The 22347-nt window shown below is 47.8% G+C and overlaps 1 long non-coding RNA gene across 1 annotated transcript in view; it reads left to right on the forward strand.

Annotated features, from left to right (window-relative positions):
- The window catches only part of Irx3os, a 70387-nt gene that overhangs the window by 27722 nt on the left and 20318 nt on the right, over nt 1–22347 (forward strand). The window lies entirely within an intron of this gene.

Here is a 22347-nt window from a genome sequence, read left to right on the forward strand (position 1 = left end):
TCTGTGCACAACACAGCAGCACACTGTGTGTTCCCTAGCATTTACAGACTGCAAGGTGCTAAGATCATATCTAGGGACAACTTAGTGTCTATAGGAGGACAGTCATGGGTTGCAGGCAAATGCTGTATCACTTTATTCTAAGAGACGGAACCAGTCATGGATTTTGATATGTGGGGATGGTGGGCTCTGGATTCCTCATTAGGGGAATCTGTGTGTATTATGTACACGTATTAGGATTCGTAGAGATGACTGTGTTTGTGTACGTAATGTTTTTGAAGCAGCACATTTAAGCCATTCCACACAGAGGAAGTCTACGGCATCCACGCAAACGCATGCAGCGAGCGTCAGGCTGGGTACCTGGCTGCATCCCCCAGCCTGGAGATGCAGAAGACTCCTATTAATATCTGAAATTCATGCATACAGCTCTCTCTCAGCCTTGGACATTAACGGAGGCCAGCCAGGGAACAGCAAGCTACTGCAAACATGAAATCAGCTATCAAGTAGGGCAGAATCTAGGGAAATGTTTCCAATCTCCGCATCTTGGGAGTTGCCGAACAAAGGTCTCTACCTGGCTGATATTTAAACAAACACAGGATGAAGGCAAGCAATCTGGATAGCATGCTGCCAGCCCATCCGAAAGTCAGGGCACTCAGGTAGAAGCGGGTGCTTTGTGTGTGTCAAATCTATCTGCATCAGCATACTGTGGGGGCGGACATGTCCAAATGCCAAGCAAGTATGCATAGCCATTTGCTGTGCAAAGGCCTGGGAAGGAGCTAGGTGGGCCCCCTCAGATGAGAAGAAGGGCACAGCCTCTTGGTGGCCAGCATCTCCTGTGCATTCATTAAAGGACCAACTCAGTGGTCACATGGACATAAAGAAGACAGCACTGGGAAAGAGCGTTACCCAGGCATGCGCCATCCCAATTTATTTTGATTAGCTTGTTAGGAGTCTGCTTGCTGAGTGTGGACTGCATTTACAGAGCAGAAGAGCCCCGTCTTTGTGGATATTTCTGGGCTTTGCTTCTGCAACTTGCCTTAGGGGACGTGTTTGTGTGTGTGTGTGTGTGTGTGTGTGTGTGTGTGTGTGTGTATGTGTGTGTGTGTGTGTGTCTGAGTTGAAAGGGAAGAGGCTTGAGGTTAGAGCCACAAGCCCTGGTGTGGGATAATTGTGTCACTTTGGGGACATTACTGTCTTGCTGAGATATATCACCCCCTCTTCAATTAATTAGGAATCATTTCTCTCTCAGCAGCATTGAGAACATGAAAAGAAATCCTGTCCTGCCTGTGCTCTGCCTTGGGTTGGATTCAGATTTTTGTCACATGTTTGTAGCAAAGTCAGTCTAGAGAGAGAGATGTAGGGACACTTGTGGGTCATCTGCAACTTGAGGGATCCATGCAATTTGAGAGTTAGGTCAGTCATGGTATGGGGCACCAAGTCCCACAGAGCAAATGGCTTGTGTTTTTCCCATTCCATATCTGTCAGGATCATATCAGAACAAGGGTTTCGGCTTGCTGGTGATATACCATTAATACTTCTCTGATTTGTTCCAATTTCCCTTTAAATCAAAGAAATTGCAGGAACAGAAAGCACAATGATAGGGGACCTGGATGGGTGGGGGACCTACCAGGGACCAGGACAAGGTGGGGTGGTAGCCATTGGTTAATGGCTATGGAATTTCAGTTTGAAAGAATGGAAGAGGTTTTGGAGATGGTTGCTAGTGATGGGTGCTCAGGATGGTGAGGGCCACTGAGTAGGGGCTGGGGAGAATCGCTGCTCAGTCGTAAAGTGCTTGTCTAGCATGCTTTCATTACAGTCTTAGAGGGTTAGTCCATGGTCATCACGGTGCGAAGCAGACAGGCATGGTGCTGGAGTACTAGCTAAGAGCTTTATATGGAAATCTGCATGTAGCAAGCAGAGAGGGAGGGAGGGAGGGAAGGAGGGAGGGAGGGGGAGGGAGGGAGGGAGGGAGGGAGGGAGAGAGAGAGAGAGAGAGAGAGAGAGAGAGAGAGAGAGAGAGAGAGAGAGAGAGAGAGAAGCTGGCATGGGGTTTTGAAACCTTAAAGTCCACTCACAGTAACACACCTCAAGGCTATACTTCCCAATGCTTCTCAAACATTTCCACTAACTTGGAAGGAAACAGTCAAACATATGAGCCTGTGGTGGATTTTCTCATTCAAACCACTACATTCCTGTCTCAAACCCGAGCAAACCAAAACTGAACCAAACAAAAAGCACAACAACAACACCCCCCCCACACACACATACACACACACACACACACACACGAGGGAGGGGGAGGGAGGCGGAGGAGAGAGGGAGAGAGATCAGTCCCTGAGAGGGAGAGAGAGGGGGGGGGGATACCCTGACTAGAATGGCTTTTCTTCCTCCTAGACATCCCCAAGTCTATTCAAAGACTCAGTCTTGGTGTTGGTACCTCTAGGAAGGGCTTTATGGCCATCTCCTTATCCTCTTTGAGAATTGAGAGGTACTGGATGGCACCAGCTGACATGCAAGGCAGGGACCTGGTGTTGGTAGGTGAAGGACGCTAGAGTGGGTCAGATTAGCGGGCTGCCAGCTCCAGGGGTGATGATGTCACAGCCAGGCAGTGACCATGGAAGCAACAAGAGGCTTCCACTTCAACCTGGTCTGAAGAAGGGGCATTTTGTGAGTTTGTTTTTCTTTCTGTAGCTGATTTCATCTCTGATATTAGCATTTGGATAGGGATTCGGTAAGGAGTACACATCCTCACTGAAACCAAGGCGAGAAGACCCTGGTTTCTGAGGATCCTTCACCTTCTCTACACCTACCACATAGATCCCCTGAAGTATGCCTGCCTATCGGGGGCCTGACTTTCCGTTCTATCTCACCCTGCCCGACCATGCATCAGTCAGGAGCAGTAAGAATGGGATGCAGTAACAAAGAGCCCCAAACGCTCAGGCTTATGTCTCACAAGTATATCATAATCAACGTCGGTGGGTGCAGAAGCCAGAGCTGGGGAAGGGGGACACTCCGTGGTGTCAGTCAGCATAAGCTACCGGCTGGGGGGAAGCTCCACCTCAGGCCGGGGGTGTCTCTGCTCCAAGACCTTCTTGCCTAGGGAAGAGGGATCTGGTGACTCGAGTCTGTCCCTGATTTTCCAGTTCTGGCTAATCACAAAGACAGGGATTGCCATCCTTCATGCATCCAAGGTAAGAGAAGCAGATCCTGGTGACTTGTAGTGACCCATTTCACTTCTTAATCTGTTCATGTCATTCCTCTGTCCAAGGAGCCCATAGAAGGACCCAGAACGGATCCCTTCTGGAAACATCTTTGCTCTGAGGAGCGCAGTGCAGTAGTTTTGAGCATGGGTTGTAGAGTCTAGACTTTCTGAGCTTAAATCTGGTTCAGTCAAAGTTTCTGCCCTTCTGCCTCTCATTGGTGGAATAGGGACAGTTAGCACTGCATGACCTTGCAATTCTGTGTGACAAGGAGGAAGATGCCTGGCCCCACAGGAGGTGATATTTAAGTGTAATCTTAATGGTCACCAAGTATGTGTTAATCTGCGAGGTGTCTCAGGACAGCCCGAGGCCTGGGAAGGGGTGTGGGGCTCAGTGAGGCTCTGCTCTCCTCAGCCAGGCTGTTGCTGCTCTCTGTGGTTATCTGTTGACCCTCCAGGCTCATTGTAACTTCTGGAATAAGGATTCTTAACTGTGATGTAGTTAAGCCCTCAACCATGAGGAAACCCTCTCTTTCCATGCCTTCTGGAGTGTGTGGCCAAAATGGGGCCATGACCTTGGGTCAAAGACAGATGGAAAGGGAGCTTTGAGGGAGTCTCTATCCTGCTTTGCCTCAGAGCAGCCTGGCTCAGGGAAGAAGCTGGGGAGCAGGATCCTCCCTCTGCTGCTTATTAGCGGGCTGACCCCAGGCAAGCCACTCCTGAGTTTCCTAATCTGTGAAATGGGGGTTACGAGGAGGCCACAAGCACTCAGAGATACATTCTGAGCCGCAGCGTGACACACAGAGAGTGGTCAATATGGACCCTGTGATTGTTCTCGGTGTATTATGGGAAGTGTGCTGATGGCCTGGGAGATGGGAGAGGGGGTGGAGGTTAAACAGGGTCCAGTACAGGCCGGGTCTGACCACTTCAGTGTCGAGGCCACCCTCAGCTTAGTGAAACGCCTGGCCAAAGGTCGCAGCCTTGAGGTCTGAAATTTGGAAAGACCCCTCCCTCTTCATTATAGATGGGCAGAAACTATCTAGACAGTTTCCTGAATGCGAGCAGGACATAGAGAAAAATGGAATTATAGTCTATTTGCAGATAGCATTTTAATGCCAAATATCTTTTTAGCATTGAGGATGAGTCAGGTACTGACATTAAACATCTTGCTATTAATTCATTTTGTATCAGGAGATACTAAAAACCTTCCTTTTTGGGGTGTGTGTGTGAAGAAACGGAGGCACCAGGAATTTAACACTGCATGCCCAAGTTCTCACAGCTGAATACAGGATTTGAAACCAGATTTGGGTCCATGGAGAGCCGTGTAACAACTGTTAGTTTTCTCTGATCAAAATAAGAGTGTGTGACATGTGACAACTACAGACAGTTTCCCTGTGTTGTCCTGGATGTCTTGGAACTCACTCTGTAGACTAGGCTGGCATTGAACTAGGAGATCCACCTGCCTCTGCTTCCCGAGTGCACCATCACACCTGTCAGCTTTGACAGGACCTATCTGAAATGCTTAGAATAAGAGGCATTTCAGAGTTCAGGGCTTGGGTTATTTTTCATGCATCTGTAATGAGACATTCCAAGACTGAATTAGCCCCTTTCTGTTTAAGACCTACCTTATGCACACTGCCTGTAGGTAACTGTGTGGTCTTTGTAGCACACCTGCTGTCTGACCGTGCCCCGTGTCATGAGAGCAGGTTTGGAATTTGCCACCTGTGGCGTCAGAAACCATCAGCATTTGGAGCATTTCTGACTTGGTTGTCTGCAAGAAGGATGTTCAAGCTATCACAGTGAGCGGCTATTCTGTGCTTTCTGTGTGACTGCTCAGAGCTCACTGGCAGGGCTCTGTCACTAGCCTGTGGTCAGCTGTGTGACAACAGGCAGCTTTGGAGAGACTCTCAGCCAGTTGGAGGGGTCAAGTGGATGCAGCATGGGTCCATGCGTCTCAGCCTGCTAGTGGGGAGCCCAGCTATGCTTTCTTGGAAGTGCAGAGGAACCAGGGAGCTGTGACTCATGGAAAACCCAGCCCTTGTTTCTAGTGTGCTGCCCACCAAGGTTGATCAGCAGCCAGTACAGACCTAAGGAGTCCAGAAACAGACCCCCTCCTCTCCCTTTCTTTCCCTCCCCTCTGCACTCCTTCCGTCTCCTCTCCTCCTCTCCTCTTCTCTCCTTCTATCCCCCATCCTTTTCTATCCCCTTCTCTCCAATAACAGTCCTTTCTTTTCCCTTCTCCCCCATACCCGCTCTTTGCCTCCCATGTCCTCCCCTCTCCCTGCCTTTTGTAAGTTTTTGCAACATAGTCCCACTATGTTGTCCAGGCCTTGAGTTTGTCATTCTCCTTTTCTTAACCTCTCTAGTACTAGACTTCTACTGGAAAGTCTAGAAGCATGAAGAGAAGATGAGCAGCCTGGGCCATTTGGTCACCAGTGACTCATTAGGGACTCTTGTCTAAGCCCCAGATACTTGGGTTGGGCAGCTCAGAGCCAGCCATTCCCCGTCACTAGGCAGGTGAAGTAGAAGGGAGAAGGGTGCTCTGAGGACAAGGTGAGGATGGATGGGAACTGGTGGATGCTGAGTTACATCTGCTCTGAGTTACGCAATTCGTGCAATCAGGGTTCAGATTCCACCTGCTCTGCTCAGGAGCTGGAAGCTGTGGACAGCACGCGGCTAGACCTGAGAGCGCTGGCTGCCGCTGTGCTGAGAAGGCTGAGAAAGCTGCCTTCCTTCTGGCTCCGCAGAGCTCTTCCCAATTTATCCCCAGAGGTGCTTCTTTCTTCACATCAGGCAATTGAGCAGCTGGCGGTCCCCTCTGGGGACTCTCAGGAGTGGCTTCTGCAGGTGCTGGCCCCCAGGGACTGGAGCAAAAGTCTTTGCCTGGACCTCAGGCTGCCACTCAGAACAGCCCACTCTGCTCAGAGCTGGGGTGTAGTACAAACAGGGGATGGTAGTCCCTGGCTGAGGGGGCCAGGTGGGCACGCCTGATTGGAAGCCATGAAAAAGAAAAGCCTGGCTTTTCTTAGGTCACCAGACAGCACTGTAATTCTGTCACTTTAATCTAGGGCTTCCTGCTGACACCCAGAGTGCTATCAGCCCTTCCCAGTGAAGGAAATAACTTCCTTTCCCAGGTCAGGCAGACCTACCTGCTGAATGTATCACCTCAGGATTCTCCAATGGCTTCAGGACAGTTTGATCCTAACCTGAAGCCAGCTGCCCTTATGCTGCTTAGACCCTGGCCTCTGCCCTCATTGTTCCCTTTCTGGGAAAGGCTGTGAGCAATTGTTTGTCCTGGGAATGGGAGCAAGGGAGCAGAGAAACAGACCAGGGTGGGCTGGACTGGCTCTTCATTGAGAGAGATGGTCAAGGACCGTTCCCATTCTACAGTCTCGGGAGACTAGGCTGCCACGTGGCAATCTTCCCCCTACCCCTGCCATCTTTTCTTTACTTCCTCCTCTCTGGAGGCGGGTGAGGGTCTTACACGGAGAGCCAGCCCTCCCAAGCTCTGAGCACTGATTACTTAACCTGATTTGAGCCTCAATTTCCCCTTCTGTGGAACAAGGCTGACTAACATCCATGCCTTGAAGGGTCTCTGAAGGGATGAGAGGTTGTGTGTATGCATAGCAAGCCCCTGGTTGCTAAGTTGGTTATTTCTGTAGTTCATGAGCCTGGACTCCCAGTGGCTCCCTCGAGGCCTCTCTTCCTTCTCCATCCAGCCCAGCTTCTTCCTTCCAAGGCCCTTTGGGGGAACTCTTTTGCTGTGTGGGGAAAGCCTTGTCTTTTGCCTGGGCCTTGTCTTTTGCTCCTGTTGATGTGGTCTGTGGGTGCTTGCCTTCGGTGCTTCTGCCTCTTTGTGAAAGTGATTGGTAACCTGGCAAAGGGGAGCAGAGCTTCGGGGAAAGTCTTGTGGCTTAGGGACAACAGCCTAGGTAGGCTGTTGGTGTGTTGCTGTGGTATGGATGGTCCAGGCCTCTGGTGGACAGGAAGCTGATGGCAGATCAAGCATCTTTTCCTCCCTCCCTAAGGCCCCTCCTGGTCCTTCTTCGCCTGGTTATTGCGTCAATGCGTCATTTCTTCCAAAACCCCTGAAGCTGATCTCCAGCATCTGTATTTTTCCATTAAAATGTGATCCTGAGGTGGGGACCCTATTCTGAAAAAGTCATGTCACCACGGACCTTGGGCTGATGTGTCAGCAGGGGTAGAGGATGCGGGGTGAGTCCTCTGGGAATCTTTGAAGGTGAAGTCTGACCCTGGGAAACAATGGAGGTCCCCTCCACAGCTTCTCTGCCCTGGTGACACCATTCCTTAATTTATCTGGGGATGGTAAGGGTTCCATGCTTGATGGCTTTGTGTTTTGACCTCTCAACAGACCAGTGAGTGTGAAAAACAAAATGAACAGGTAAACACAGCCTCTGTTAGAAGACCCAGGAACAAAGTAAACAGCTATCACAGTCCACAGGAGCACTGCCTGGGGCCCTCAGGCCAGGAGGGAGGAGATTCCAGGCATAATCTTGGGGCTAGAAAAGTCCCAACTGGGGCATGTGCCACATAGAAATGGGAGAGCACAGTCCCTCCACTGACCAGCTATATGGCCTGGGGGGAGAGACTTTCTGTTGTAATTTCCTCACCTGTAAAAATGGGGATAACAATGGTGCCTGTTGCATGAGATCATCTTGCAGATGACATGAGATAGCACACGTAAATGCTGTTGGAATAATGCCTGACACACTGTGTGCTTGGTGAGCAGCAGCCATGACAGCTGTGACTCAGGCGGTTATTGATAGAGTCTGAACCCAGTCAGGACCTCAGATGAACTGCATACACCTTGAGTGCTTTGCTTTCCCTAAAGGACCATAGGGACACTCATCCCTGCACCACAAGGCTCACTGGCAAAATTAAGCTGGCTGACTTTTATGACACGTTTAGCTCAGTGATTCAGGCTCAGTAAAGATCTGCCCTTTGCTTAAGCAGAACCTAAAGTGAATAATGAGAAAGTTGTGCGTTCTTTTAAAGGAAAAAAAGTTGTACTTGCATTTTTAAATTTTATTTTCATGACTTTAATCACCTAAGTGTGATTAGTAAGTAAGTAGTTTGAGACAGGGTCTTGCTCTGTGGCCCAGGCTGGCTTCAAACTCTTTGTTCTCTTGTCTTCTGAGTACTAGGGTGATAGGTTCATACCACCACAGCCAGTTTTTTTTTGTTGTTGTTGTTGTTATTTATTTTAACAGACAAAAATGTAACTATTTATGGTATATGTTAGACTTATGCAAACATAAAATGACTAATACGGTAGCTAATATGTTATACTGTCTGTCTCTATCTCTCTTTGTCTCTGTCTCTCTCTGTCTCTCTGTCTCTCTCTCTATTGAAAATATTTAAAATTTCCTCTCAAAAGTATTCCAGTGATACTGTAGTCACCAGAACTTGTAGATTCATTCTCTCTGCTCTTCTTGAACTTCATAACTTTTGGATCTAACTTCTCTTTTAATTTTAATTTAACCTATCTGCTTTGGGTAGAAGGATTAACCATCTTTTCTTCTTCCCTCCTTCTTTCCCTCCCTCCCTCCACCCCTCCCTCCCTCCCTTCCTTCCTTCTTTTGTTTATTTACTTATTTTGTCATTTTTAGTCAGTCTCACCATGTAGCTTAGGTTGGCTTTAAACTCATGGCCACCCCTCTGCCTCAGCCTCCTGAGTAGCGAGCGGGATTATAGGTATGTGCCACCACTTCCAGCCATTTCTCTGATTTCTAACTAATTTTCAATTTCTAACTAAGTCTAATGCACATTAGGCTTACCCATGCCTGGACTTTAAGCACATGGCAGGAGAGAAGATGTTCTCTTTCAAGACCGGTTTCCTTGTGTCTTCAGATCTGCCCATGGCCTTGGGCTGGCCATTAGCACGCAGATTTATGTGCCCTGTGAATGAAGCGATTGTGAACATGCTCATGCTTTTCATGAAGACCTGTTTTGTTGGAGGCATCCACGGGAGCATAATCCCGGCTCATAGGTAACTGCGTGTTTAGCTTTAGCAGATCTTGCCAGACATATTTCCTAAGAAGTTATTCTCATGCTGCCCTTTGAGCTGTTAAAAGAAGGAAGAATTATGTCTGGGAAACTTTTGTTGTTGTAATTTTTTTTTTTTTTGGTAACTATCACTGCAGCTCACCCAGAGTTGTCCATTTTCCACAGAAACATCTGACGGTGGCTAAAAGGGACAGGAGCCACTATTTATAATGAGAAAAGAGAATAGTAAATCACAGTGTCCTTGTGGGACAATTTCGAGACAATAGGAAAAGGGATTGCTAGCTGATGAGATGGTCAAGCTTCATTTGCAGAATACAGTGTAGACTATGGGCTAAGAGATCTATTATATTAGGAGATGGTTCATATAATGCTGTTTTATGAATTTTTCAAAAACCATATCTATTTCTCTCTCTCTCTCTCTCTCTCTCTCTCTCTCTCTCTCTCTCTCTCTCTCTCTCTCCCTCCATCTATCTATCCATCTAATCTATATGTCAAAATTAGTCAGGGTGCAGACAAGTAAATCCCAGAGCAGAAAATTAGAAAGGCCAGAGAGCACACAAAAGGTGCTCAATTTGGTTAATGATAGACATGCAATTAAAGCAGCCACAAAGCGTCTATCTGCACCCAATGGATTGGCAAAAATTTCGACTGTCTGACAACACTGTTTGGCAAGAATGTAGAGCCACAGAGAGGTTCGTGCATGTGTAGAGATTGCCTAATTGTTCTTCAAAGTGGTTTTTGCTAATTTATAGTTGATGGTAGGCATGCTGATTTGTGCAGACATCTTGGAACAGCGTGTCTAGTAGAATCTAAGATGCTCATAGCGTGAAGTAGACACTTCTTCAGCTCTGTACTCCAGAGAGATGTCTGCATGCATGCATAGAGACTTAGATGGCAGAAGGGTCACTGCGGCACTGCTGATAAAGCAGATCTTCAACTCCAGGACCTTTTAAACAGCCCAACAGAGAACTAAGCGGTGGTAGCTATATATTGAGACATAAAACAGAAGGAACAAACACATCGTGCTACAATGTTGACACTTGTGGAGCCTCTGGGAAAGCAAGATGGAGGAAGTTTGAATGCATTAAGATAGCAGTGTAACTAAGTTGTTTTACTGCTTCTATAAAGGCAATATTCCATAATATAATGTTACATATTATTTACAGGCACAGCCCTACCTCCTCCAGCAGTTTGTGAGCCTGTGACTCACAGAAGATGCCTGAAACCATAAATAACACTAAACTCTCTCTACAGTTGTCCCCATAGCAAAGTAGTTAAGAGATTTTATTTATTTTTTTCATGTGAATGACTCTTATGAGAAATTCTTTGCTTTATCTAAATAGCTAGCATCTTTACCTTTCTGTTTTAGGGGCATACAATGATGGTGACTAGAACACATGCCTTGTGATACTGACAGTTGCCCTAATAAAAAGCTAAAGTGTCTAAAGGAGTATAGTATATACAGTGTAGATACACTGGCTGTAGATTCACTGGACCTAAGAGTGATTGGCATCCAGATGGAAAGGGAAAGAATAGAGTGAGATTGCATCACGCTAGTCCCCCAAATGCACGATTTAAAGCTGACGAATGGATTATTTCTGTAAATTTTCATATATCAGGATACGCTATGTGTTCTAGTTTCTTTTCTGTGGCTGTGATAAAATCCTCTGACCAAAAGCCTCATGGGAGGGAAAGGGTTTGTCTGGCTTACACTCCTGCTTCAGAGTCCATCGCTGAGGGAAGTCAGGGCAGGAGGTCAGGGAAGGAACTTGGAGCAGAAACTCTGGAAGAACGCTGCTTGCTGCCTCGTTCTCTGCCTGGCTCTCTCAGATAGTCTAGGGCCACCTGCCTAAGGATGAGGCTGCCCATAGTGGCTTGGCCCATCCCACACAAAGCATCGATCAAGATAATTTCTTGCAGCCATGGCCATAGGCCAACCTTATTCGTACAATAACGTCTCAGGTGAGACTCCCTCAAATGATTCTGGGGTGTGTTGAGTTGACACCACAGAAAGCCAGTGGGTGGGGGATGGAATGACCTAATCAGAGAACTATAAATCATGATGTTGGTTGTGGTTATTTCTGACCAGTTGGATTTGGGAGGAAGTTTGCCATTTAAGGCACTTCTCTGTTTAAAGCGAAAGCAAAGGGTGCTTGATTATCCACATGTGCCCACAGAGTTCTCCCTTAAAGACAACGCCCCCAGTCTTTTACTCTTTTGAGTGTTGCCAAAACTTAGGCTGAAATGTGGGTGGCTTCTAGTGTTTGGGTGCAGGTAGTTCGATGCCCCCCACACCCCCATAAGTGGGCAACAAGTACCTTAAGGCAGCTGGGCTGGTGGGTTTTAGCTTCAGGGTGGCTCACCGGTAAGGGTGGCTGCAGGTCTGTGGGGTACGTCTGATGCTCAATATTTTGTTGGTTTTCTCAAAGCCTTGGTCTTAGTGGACCATCTTCAGACCAAGACACCTTTTAAATGAAAGCTCTTAAAAGGCGGGCAGACTGATAAAATCTTTTTGGGTTATGGCCCATCCGCTTGGAGCCAAACGGCTTGCTCATTAATACCTTTTCTTCCGTTCATTTGCCTGATGACCAATTAGCAGCTATTAAGGTCTGGTTCGTCCTGGAAGGAGCTGCTCCCTGCAGCAGCTGTCCCATTAGTAGGAGCTTTGGGGACTTGGAGGTTCCATGACCCCTAGTGGATTCCTCCCATCCTTCCTGATGCTCAAAACTTGCTCTGGATTAAATCTGGGGGAAGCATGGCCTTCTGGGTGTTGACAATGCCCGAACCTAGGCATATGTCTGTTAGACCTCTGTGATCCTCTTTTTACCAGGATAGGCACCTCGGGGCATTCTGTGGACAGGGCTTCCTCACCAGATACGCAGCTAAAACATGCATCCCTCCCTCTTCTGCTCTCTCCCACCCCACTCCCCTCTTCTATCCTGACACTGCAGGGGCATCACACTCCAGACACTGTGCTGAACGACAATGTAGTTTCTCGTTTATCTTTCTCACTAAGTTCAAGAACTCCATGAAGCCCACTTGACTGAGAAACTGAGGCATACACACTGACACTCAACGGTTTGCTGAAGGTCGTGTTTTGAGAACCAGTGGAGCTTAGGTATGGACTTGTAGTGGGCATCTTTCTTGGTGAGTCCATGTGAGCACATTAGTGGTGGTAAGGCTCTGGAGCGTGCGTGAGAAGAGGTGCAATAACCCCTCTCTCCAATGGACACATTGCGACTTCATTGGAAAGAGACTTAACCTTTAGATGAATGCTTGTTGAGTACCTACTGTGTGTCCAGCTCGGTTCTGGGGGGAGGGGAGGATTGGCAGTGGGTTGCTCTGACACAGCAGGCAGCACATGGAGGGACCTTTCCAAGTGTGTGTGTGTGTGTGTGTGTGTGTGTGTGTCTGCCTGTGTCTATTTCTGTGTCTGTGTGTGTATGTGTCTCTGTGTGGTGTTTGGTGTGTGTGTGGTGTGTGTATGTGTGTATGTGTGTGGTGTGTATGGTATATGTGTATGTGTGGTATTTGTGTAGCAAATGTGGTGTGTGTGTATGTGTGATGTGTGGTGTGTGTGTGTGTGTGTGTGTGTGTATGTGGTATATGTGGTGTGTGTTTAGTGTGCATGGTGTGTGTGTGTGGTATATGTATGTGTGATGTGTGTGGTATATGTGTGTGTACGTGGTATTTGTGTAGTATATGTGGTGTGTGTATGTGTGTGTGGTGTGGTGTGTGTGCATGTGTGTGGTATATGTGGTGTGTGTGGTGTGGTGTGTGTTTAGTGTGCATGGTGTGTGTGTGGGGTATATGTATGTGTGTGATATGTGTGTGGTATATGTGGTATGTGTGTGTGTGTGGTGTGTAGTGTGTGGTGTATGTGTGGTATGTGTGTGTTTGTGTGGTGTGTGTTTGTATGTGTGATGTGTGGTATGTGTGTGGTATATGTGGTGTGTGTATGGTATATGTGTGTGTGGTATATGTAGTGTGTGTGTGTGTGTGTGTGTGTGTGATATAGCGCGTGTGGTGTGTGTTGTGTGTGTGTGTGTGTGTGTGGTGTGTGTATGTGGAGTGTGTGGTGTATGTCTGTGGTGTGTGTGGTGTGTGGTGTGTGTGTGTGGTGTGTGTGTGTGTGTGTGTGTGTGTGTGTGTGGTACATGTGTGGTGTATGTGTGGTACATGTGTTGTGTATATATTGTGCGTGTGTGGTGTGTATTGTGTGTGTATGTGTGTGTAGTGTGTGTGTGTGGTGTGTGTTGTGTGTGTATGTGTGTTGTGCGTGGGTGTATTTCGTGTGTGGTGTGTGTGTGTGGGATATGTGTGTGTGTAGTGTGTGTGTTGTGTGTGTGTTTTAGTACTGCGCAGGTGTGGTAGGTGTGTGATGAGTGTTTGTGTGGTGTGTGTGTTGTGTGTGTGTGTGTGTGTGTGTTGTGCGTGTGTTGTGTGTGTTGTGTGTGTGTGTGTGTGGTGTTTGTTTTATGTGTTTTATGTGTGTTGTATGTGTTGTGTGTGTGTGTGTGTGTGATGTGTCTTTTGTGTATGTGTTGTGTGTGTATGTGTGTTGTGTGTGTTGTATGTGGTGTGTGTGTGTGTGTGTGTGTGTGTGTGCGTGATGGAAAATAATGAAAGAAGCAACTCAAAAATCAAAAGTAATGACAAGGAACCAGATGATATCCATAGAGAACTAATAGGTGTCTGACTAGAGACAGGATGCTCCTCTCTCAGGAACCATAAAATGACATGGCCTTGTGGGAAGAGTGTTGTACAAGCTAAATGATCAGCAAGGTCAAAAGCCCTAGGCTGAGAGTGTATTTCTCAGGTTCAAGGAACCTGTAGGGCCAGGGTGGAGGTGTTGAGGTCAATGTGAAGTTCAAGACAGGCCTGGAAGCACGTGACCTGTTTAGTCATCACTGTGAGTTTGCTGTGATTCTGGGCTCAATAGAAAGAGGGAAAAAAGAAACTGGGTCAGGAGAGTGTTGTGAGCTGTGTAAGATCCTGCTGGTTGATGAACAGGTTGGTGGCTTACGCCTCACTCCCTGGAGTGTGCGAAGGGAGGCGAACTGGCTACTGAGGTGGAAAGATACTACTGTGGGTGAGCCTCAGAAGCTACCAGGAACAGAGAGGCAGGGGAGCCGGCAGAATTTGGAAACCTGGACCCCACAGGGACCGAAGCTGAGGGAAGAGTGAAGATTATAGAGAGTGTGGTCAAGGCATACCACACTGGGGCTGGAATGCAGGGCCACGCCTCTGGCCTGGGGCACCTTCTCTTTTCTCAAGGTTCCACCCGAATGTTTGATGTGGGTCAGTTTGTCAATTTTTTTCTTATTAATAAGTAGTTATTTCTTTCCACTGTGCCTGATGCACCATCTTGCAGTGGCAGCAATTCTGTGCAGCCCACAGTATCTCACAAGGGGCCAGGTGATATGGATTCCTAGCCTACTGACTTATGTCATCCGTGCTTCCCAGTTCTGAGCTGTAGTCTGTACCTTCATTCTCCCTTGGGGTTGGTGGAGCCAGGCCAGCACATCAGTGGTTCCATCTGTGGTCTCTCCGTCTCTGCTCTGCTGTCTTCATATCAGTTTCACTCTCGAGCAGAGGAGGGATGGTTGCCATGCCCACCAGCACCACATTCAGATATGACAACATCCTAGGAAGAGAGCTCTGCCTGGATGGACCTCTTTCTTTGGGTCAAGTGCTTCTTCATCAAGAGACATCATAAATGTCCTTCTGAGTCTCTTTGGCCAGGGTACACTCCATGCTGAGCTGCAAACAACAAGGGGACAACATTTTCAAGTGTGATAAACATGGCTGGTACCTGAGGGGAGGTGGGTGCAGTTGGATGGTGTCACATTTATCAGAGTGACAGTTATCCTGCCTTATATGATTGTAGAGATCAAGTGCTTGGGCCAATGAGGGACACACAGAGAGTCCTTAGAGAATCTTAGTATCTAGGGTACTAAAGCCAGCAATCTATAGTTTCCAGGCGTGGTATGTATGGTCCATCCCAAGGGTGGAGGTTTGGGGGTGATGGTAGAATGCATTTCAAGGCTTAAGAACAGTTTGCCACTATGTTCTTTGAATACAGGACCTCAGCTCCTCCAGGCCCTTCTTTCTCCAGCCCTCTTCTCAGCTGCCGTCCCAGGCAATCCTCCACGGGCCATGTTGCACATTAAGCATGCATTAGGTGTCCATCTCTGGGTCCCAGGCTCTCCAGCTTGGAATTCCAGCAGAGAAACTGCATGGAATCTCGAGCTCCGGCTCCCTTGCCTCCTAGGTCAGGATGTACATCCTTAGCCCCCGAGGAGACATCTTACTCAACTCTGAAGAATTTCTGGGCAGTTCGGAGCCAGCCTCTGTGCACGCCTGGAGCAGAGCCTGAATATGCAGCCCTGGGCAGATTAGATCACCTCCTGAGCCTCACTTTTCCTATCTGCCAAGTGGGGCAATAAATGTCTGCTGGGTAGGCCTGTTATTCAGATGCAGGGGACCATGTGGAGTAGCACATGGCCTGGCAAGCAGAAACTTTTTAATACAGCTCTATTTCTCTTTAGAGTTGAAATTCACATAAAACTCCATACCGCTTCACCCCACTCCAGCTCCCAATTCAGCGTGGTGCAATACCTTCACAGTGTTGTACAACCATCTGCTCTGTATAGTTTCCAGACATTTTTATGACTCTTAAAGTAAACCTAGGAGTCGTGAAGCAACTACTTCTCAGCCCTCATCCCCACCACACCCATGGAAACTGATCTGCCTGCTGTTATAAGGATGTCCCTACCTTAGATAGTTGGAATAAAACGCCTCATAACTTGATCTTTTGTGTCTGGCTTCCTTCATTTGACGTGGTGCACACTGGTCCATCCTTGTTGCTGTATACAGTAAAGCCAGGTTCTTCTCTATGGTGACAATGTACTATTGGCTGGATATAATTAAAGATCTTAAGAAGAACACTTGTTGCCTTTGCAAAGGACCTGGGTTCAGCTTCCAGCACCCGCATAGTAATCCACAACAGCATGTTAACTCTTGTTCCAGGGCCTCTGGTACCCTCTTTTTGCCTCCATGGGCACACACATCCAGGCAAAATACACACACATCAGATAAAAATAAATAATTTTTAAAAAAGAATCAGCCTACTCATGGGTGCTTGTGTCATTCTCAGGATTTGTGTGCCATGAAGAATTCCATTATGAGCCTTTGTATAATCATTTTTCTGTTGTCGGGAGGCATCTGCAGGAGTGGAGTCACCGAGCTGTGTGGTAATATTGTGTTGAACTTATTGAGCTAATTGTAATTGTAGTTCGTAGCATTTTGCGCTCACACTAGTGTCTGTTGCTTCCGGTTTCTCTTCCTTCACTGCCTCCTGGCTTTGGGGCTGTGCAGTCAAGCAGGAAGAGATAGGAAGGTGATGTCATGGTCCATGCTCCACCATTAGCACAAGGTGGCTAGCTTTGCCAGTTAGGTAGAACACATGCCTGCGAAACAGACCAGTCACAGGGACCAACCTGGCCAGAGCGGCCATGCTCAGGGGTGACCCACAAGTCCTTACCCTGAGCTTTCCTCTCTAGAGCCCAGGCCTACATTAGTCATCAGAGAGGGGAACCTTAAAGTGAAGGACCCCGACTCCAGGTCTGTCTTCCCTCCTTCTTGAGTGGGGAAGTGTTGAGACTTCCAAGGTAAGTGTGCAAGGTAAGTCTTCTTGGATTCTCCACTCCCTCCATCATGTTGTTGCCTTTAAAGTATCAGGGCTGTGGGTCTCCTCACATGCTGATGCTGAGTTCCTGCTTTGGAAAATAAAGAGACCCAGGCTAGACTTAGAAAGGTGGCTCCCTTAACTATCAGAAAGAGCCTGATCTCTCCCATGTCTTTCTCTTTCTCCTTCAGCATGCCTGTCTGGGCACAGCTCTCTTACTTTTCTTCCTGGGAAGGCACTTAGAGCCAATGTAGGGTGGAGACTGTTCCGATGTAAAGGTCCCTCCCCACCCCCTGGCTCTTGTTGCTACACCCAGTTATCTAGAAGATGGAGTTGGGTTAGAGGGGGTCAGCAGTGCCCTGACTCTGGGTGAGACAGCTTACGAAATGGTGGCTCACGCCAGGGGATGTGTGGAAATGTATAACGTTTTGAGCTGTCGGGGACTCTGGAGGCCGCACTTCTGAACTCTTGGGAGCTTTCGTAGAGACAAGAGTTTGGTGGGACATCCTGAACCATTCTACCTACCTTCTTCATTAGAAACCACCCCACTGCCCCCACTCTACGCCCTGGACCATGGTGCAAGCAGCTCTTAAGTTCACTTGTGTGCTTCTTAATAATGCCTTCTCATCCCAGCGTGTTCTTCAGGATCAGATAGCCACAAGCGACGAGGAGCAAGCTGGGAGCCAATCTGGGGGTGGGAAGTTCCAGGCGCACAGGGTCTGTCTTGCTATGGTTGGATCTATCTCCCTTGCCTTGTGTTTCTGATGTGGCTACCCTTTGGCTGAGCATGTTCCTATCTTATGGACTTAGTCCCCCATGTACCTCAGTGTTTCACAGGATTCACTTCTTTACCAGTCAGAGTCTTTCCCAGCTCCAACAACATAGCTACTATTGGGGTGAAGCTATTACTAATGGTACCGCCCAAGAGCACGTCAAGCAAACCCTAATGCAACATAATCTTTGCAGCGGCCCACAAAGCTGCCCCCCCTTTTTTTGCATTTTATGAATAAAAAAATCTGAAACATAGAGTGAGTTTCTCTATGTTTCTCCAAGGTCACACACACACAGCTAAGACAATCCAGCCTCAAAGCTTGTCTGTCTGTCTGCCTATAGCCCACACCGTATCACCCAAGCACCGTCAAGTAAATGTATAAATATAAAATAGTTTAATGGCATTAACTGTAGTCTTTACTTTGTAGCCTGCTTCTTTTCCTTCACTTAACAATAGATGATTAATATTCCTTCCATGGCAGGCTCCAGCCTCCTATATACTATTATTTTAAATGGCTTCTTAGAATCCCATTGTATACACGTCCAAGGTTTATTTAACTAATCCCCTATTGTTGAGCACCTAAGTTGTTTCTAAAGTTCTTCTTATTATACACAACACCCCTGTACTAATTTTTTTCAAGGTGATTTCCTTGGGGGTAAATTCCCAAAAGGAGAGGCTGGGAGGGAGGAGGCAGGCCTTTGTTTCTCGAATGTCTGTAACATCTTTGGATCAATTACATATAATTTGGAAACACAAGCTATGCCATTCACAGGAGGAAGGTTGACACCTTTCCCGACTTGTTGGGCTTTGCACAACCTAGAATTATGAGTTGTAAACAAGCCTTCTAATAGCCCTGGATTATCTGTGGTTATTGTCAGGTCAGGGAGAGGTGGTAATTTATTAAACAGACCTTTGAAATGTGCCTAAGTACACTTGGGGTGGAATGAGTGTGGGAGGGGTTGCTGCAGTAGGAGACGGGTGTGATGCTGGTTAGGGGTTTCTGGTTGGTTGTGTGACTTCCTAATGTCTGACCAGGGCCTGCCTCACATCAGACCCCCTCTGCCCACTCTGCCCCACCGCTCCGCTGGCTGGTGTGGATCTGGACTGCCTTGGGGCGAGCTGCCCTAGGCTGTTCCCGGACAGACGTGAGAGCGCAGAGGTGGAGCTACAAAGTCTTGAGGAGGTAACAAGTCATGCCCTGTTCCTACAAGGCCGTGGGTGCCATTTCAACATGGTTATTAGCTTGTTTCAGCTGCCAGAAAATACCAGCTGGAGATGGTGAAACCGCCCGAAAGAATTTCCCCAGGACAGTTTATCACCCTCAGGAACATCATGAAGAATTTTCCTGTGTATGTGTGTGTGTGTGACATCCTGCCTTCTACCATCCCTGAGGCACCCCTTACTGACCTGGTCACATTCTTTGGCCACCGCTTGCTTGACCACATTACGTGGTTTCCAGGCCACCTGTTCTTGGATTGGGCTGGAGAAATGGTGAGGCTCGAATTGGGGCGGAGGCACACCCAGGGAGGTGAGGTAGGGTCAGTTAGGACTTAAATCCAGTCATTCAGTGAGATGCACAGTTCAAGTCCTGGGCAGCTAATGGGTGGGCAGAGAAAATGAGACACCCCTGCCTGTGAGGATTGACATAAGGGGGACAATAAATCCCAAGGCTTGGAGGAGACTCCTGAGGTGGAGGTTAGTCTGGTGGAAGCCATATTAGTTTTGTGTGTGATGATCAAACAAAGTCTGGTGGCAACGACAATGGTGGATCTCACACCAGGAAAGAGATCTCTTTAACACAATCTACGACTCCATATTCTGCACCCTGTCTTTTCCAGTCTGATAGTAAATGCTGTCATCCACAGGGAGTGTGACAATGTCAATTGTCTGAGCTTCTGCTGTGTGTCAGGAACCACACGCTGACACTCTGCATCCATTATTTACCTAATTCATCCATCTCATCGTGTGGATGGCAGCCATAGTGTCTCTGTAGTACAGATAGGTGAAGCCAGGCCAGAGCACTGTGCCATTTACCCCATATCACCCAATCAAATAAGCTACTTGTTGTTCAGTTTCTTGGTAACAACTGCCTTCTCTTTTTCTTCTTCCACATCTCCAGTAGTACTTAAGGTTGTCTCCCCCACTAAGACCTGAGCATCCCCCAGGGCCTCTACTGCTGTCCTAGAAATGTCACCTTTAAAGACAAAATATTTTTGTTCCTTTGTCTTGCCGGAAGGAGAAGTTCCTGGAAACAAAGATCTGGGGGACTCAGGTTTGTAGCTCTGTATGGGGTGTGCACTTGGAAAATGGAGGGGCTCAGAAGTAGAGCGCCTCAGCTGATAATCTGGGTATCTGACTGCTTTATCTCTGAAAGCTTCTTCTAGAACATCCAGGAAACAGAAAACACACACACACACACACACACACACACACACACACACACACACACACACACACACACACAAGGGAAACAAACTCTTAGAAGGGATTGAGTTGACACTAAGGGTTTCCCAATGTCTCTGGAGACTTGCAAATGCCTTCTTTCTTCATGTCCTGTCTTTTTGGTGCTTTTCTGGAATAGGGAGGAGTTTATGAACTGATATTTTCTTGAGATAGGATCTGCTTACCGAGCCCCCGGTGGCCTTACCGTCTCCAGCTGCCTGCTTCAGGTCTCTGAGTGTGCGCTGCCACACTCCACGTGCTTGTGATCTTGATCTTCATTCCTGTTTGTGAATGAGTGTGGCTGCCAGGCAGAGAGCGCGTCTTTTGGATGAGGCCCCTTTGATCACAGGGTCATTTTCAAGGCCAAAGTCTCACAGAAGCTCCTGACAGGGTCAAGGGTCAACACTTCAGTCCTCCATTCTGGCCGGTTCCTCTCATGCTAGAGAGGCCAGCGGGCACTGATTCCCCTGTGTCTCTGGTGAATACTCTTCGGTGTTGTGGGCAGCAGGGCCATGTCCAGGGGTGCTAACCATTCCTTCCACTTGGAGCTGGAAAGCATCTAGAATATGCTTTGTCTGTCCCCATAGTTTTTTCTGAGTCTAGTCTCATTCCAGAATAACAGCTTTGGACTTGGGGGCCCCCTACTGATCCTATTGATCTTTTTGAACACAATCACACCTTAGCTTCAGAAACAACTCAGGTCAATACAGAGCCCAGCTGTCTTAATCCAAGATACCATGTGATAAGAAATCACAAGAATCACCTCCCTACCCTAGCTGTCCCCACAAGGCTTTCATGCCCTGGGAAAGCAGGGAGATCCTTATGCATGCCTTAGAATTGTGGGACCAAAGGCAGGGGAGTCTTTGCAAAGCCATGTTTAGAAGTATTGTGGGGAATGGACCTCCACCTTAAGTGTAGGAACTGGTGTGTAGGATAAATTGCTGGGGGAGTGCAAAGATGCGTTCCATCCCCAACTAAATGGTTTTCTAGAAAAGGAGTCTGGCTGAGGCCTCACTGGCATGTCCACCCCAACTCTTCAGCATGAAGGAAAATCCCAGCTACTCACTTCATTCAGTCCAGTGTGGTCACTAGAATACATCTTTAAAAGGAGAATAATTGCCCATGCTAACTCTTTAGTGACTTCTCATGCAGGTGTTATCACTCTGATGGGGGCAGGGGTTGTGACAAAAAGCCACCTTCACCGGACCCCGCTGGCTGCTCTGAACTTCTCTTCTCTCCCCCAGGGACCATACAATCAGGCAAAGCTGGCCAGTGTGACAGGCTGCTGCAGTCTCCACTCTAATGTCCTTCTCAAGGACACGCCAAGTGTCTAGCATGGCTCCCCTGTCAAGCAATGAACTCAGAGGGGAGAAAAGTACAGGAAAGGCTTTGGCTGTCAGCAGCGGCTCCGGTGGTGCCCGCACTCCACCCCCTTCAGATGTCAGGGCTTGCAGGATGCTGGGGGTGCTTCAGCAGGCAGTGCAAGACTTCCAGGAGCATTTTCAGTCTGAGCTGCCAGGAGAGGAGGACGCATCTGGGTGCCACCATTTTCTGGCAAAATATTCCTTTCCTATGGCAGCCAGAGATGGGGAGCGTTTAAACTGTGTGGTCGTGTTCTGAGATATACTCCACATGTCACAAACATGTACCTTAAGTGTGTGTGTGTGTGTGTATGTGTGTGTGTGTGAACACGCATACATGCACACACATACTTGCATAGCACAAAGCATATCTAGAGATCAGATAAGAATTCCCGGGAGTCAGTTCTCTCCTCCCATCTTGTAGTTCCTGGAGATATAACTCAGGCCAGGTTTGGTGACAATACCTTTCTCCACTGAGCTGTCTCATGTCCTACAAACATATCCCTTTGAAGAGTAAGTGGCATTGAGCGAATCTACAATATAGCACAGCCATCATCACTGCCTAATCCCATCAACCCCCCCCCAAAGAATTTTCAACTGGTTTCAACCCCAGAATGAAACCCCATGTCTATCAGTAGCCCGTTCCCTGCAGTCTCTCAGTCCCTCTGTCACTGACCCCCATTCTACTCTGGCTCTCTAGCTGAACCTTTCTGGACAAGCAAGTAGGCCCATTCTACTTTGGTGACTGGCTTTTTCTGCATGGATGACATTTTTAGCTGGCCTGTCTACAGCATGCACCAGAGTTTCCTTGGTCTCCATGGGTGACTAAGATCTTGTGGAGGAAACACACCTGTGTCTT

The sequence above is a fragment of the Mus musculus genome, chromosome 8, assembly GCF_000001635.26.
Source record: "Mus musculus strain C57BL/6J chromosome 8, GRCm38.p6 C57BL/6J".
Lineage (NCBI taxonomy): Eukaryota > Metazoa > Chordata > Mammalia > Rodentia > Muridae > Mus > Mus musculus.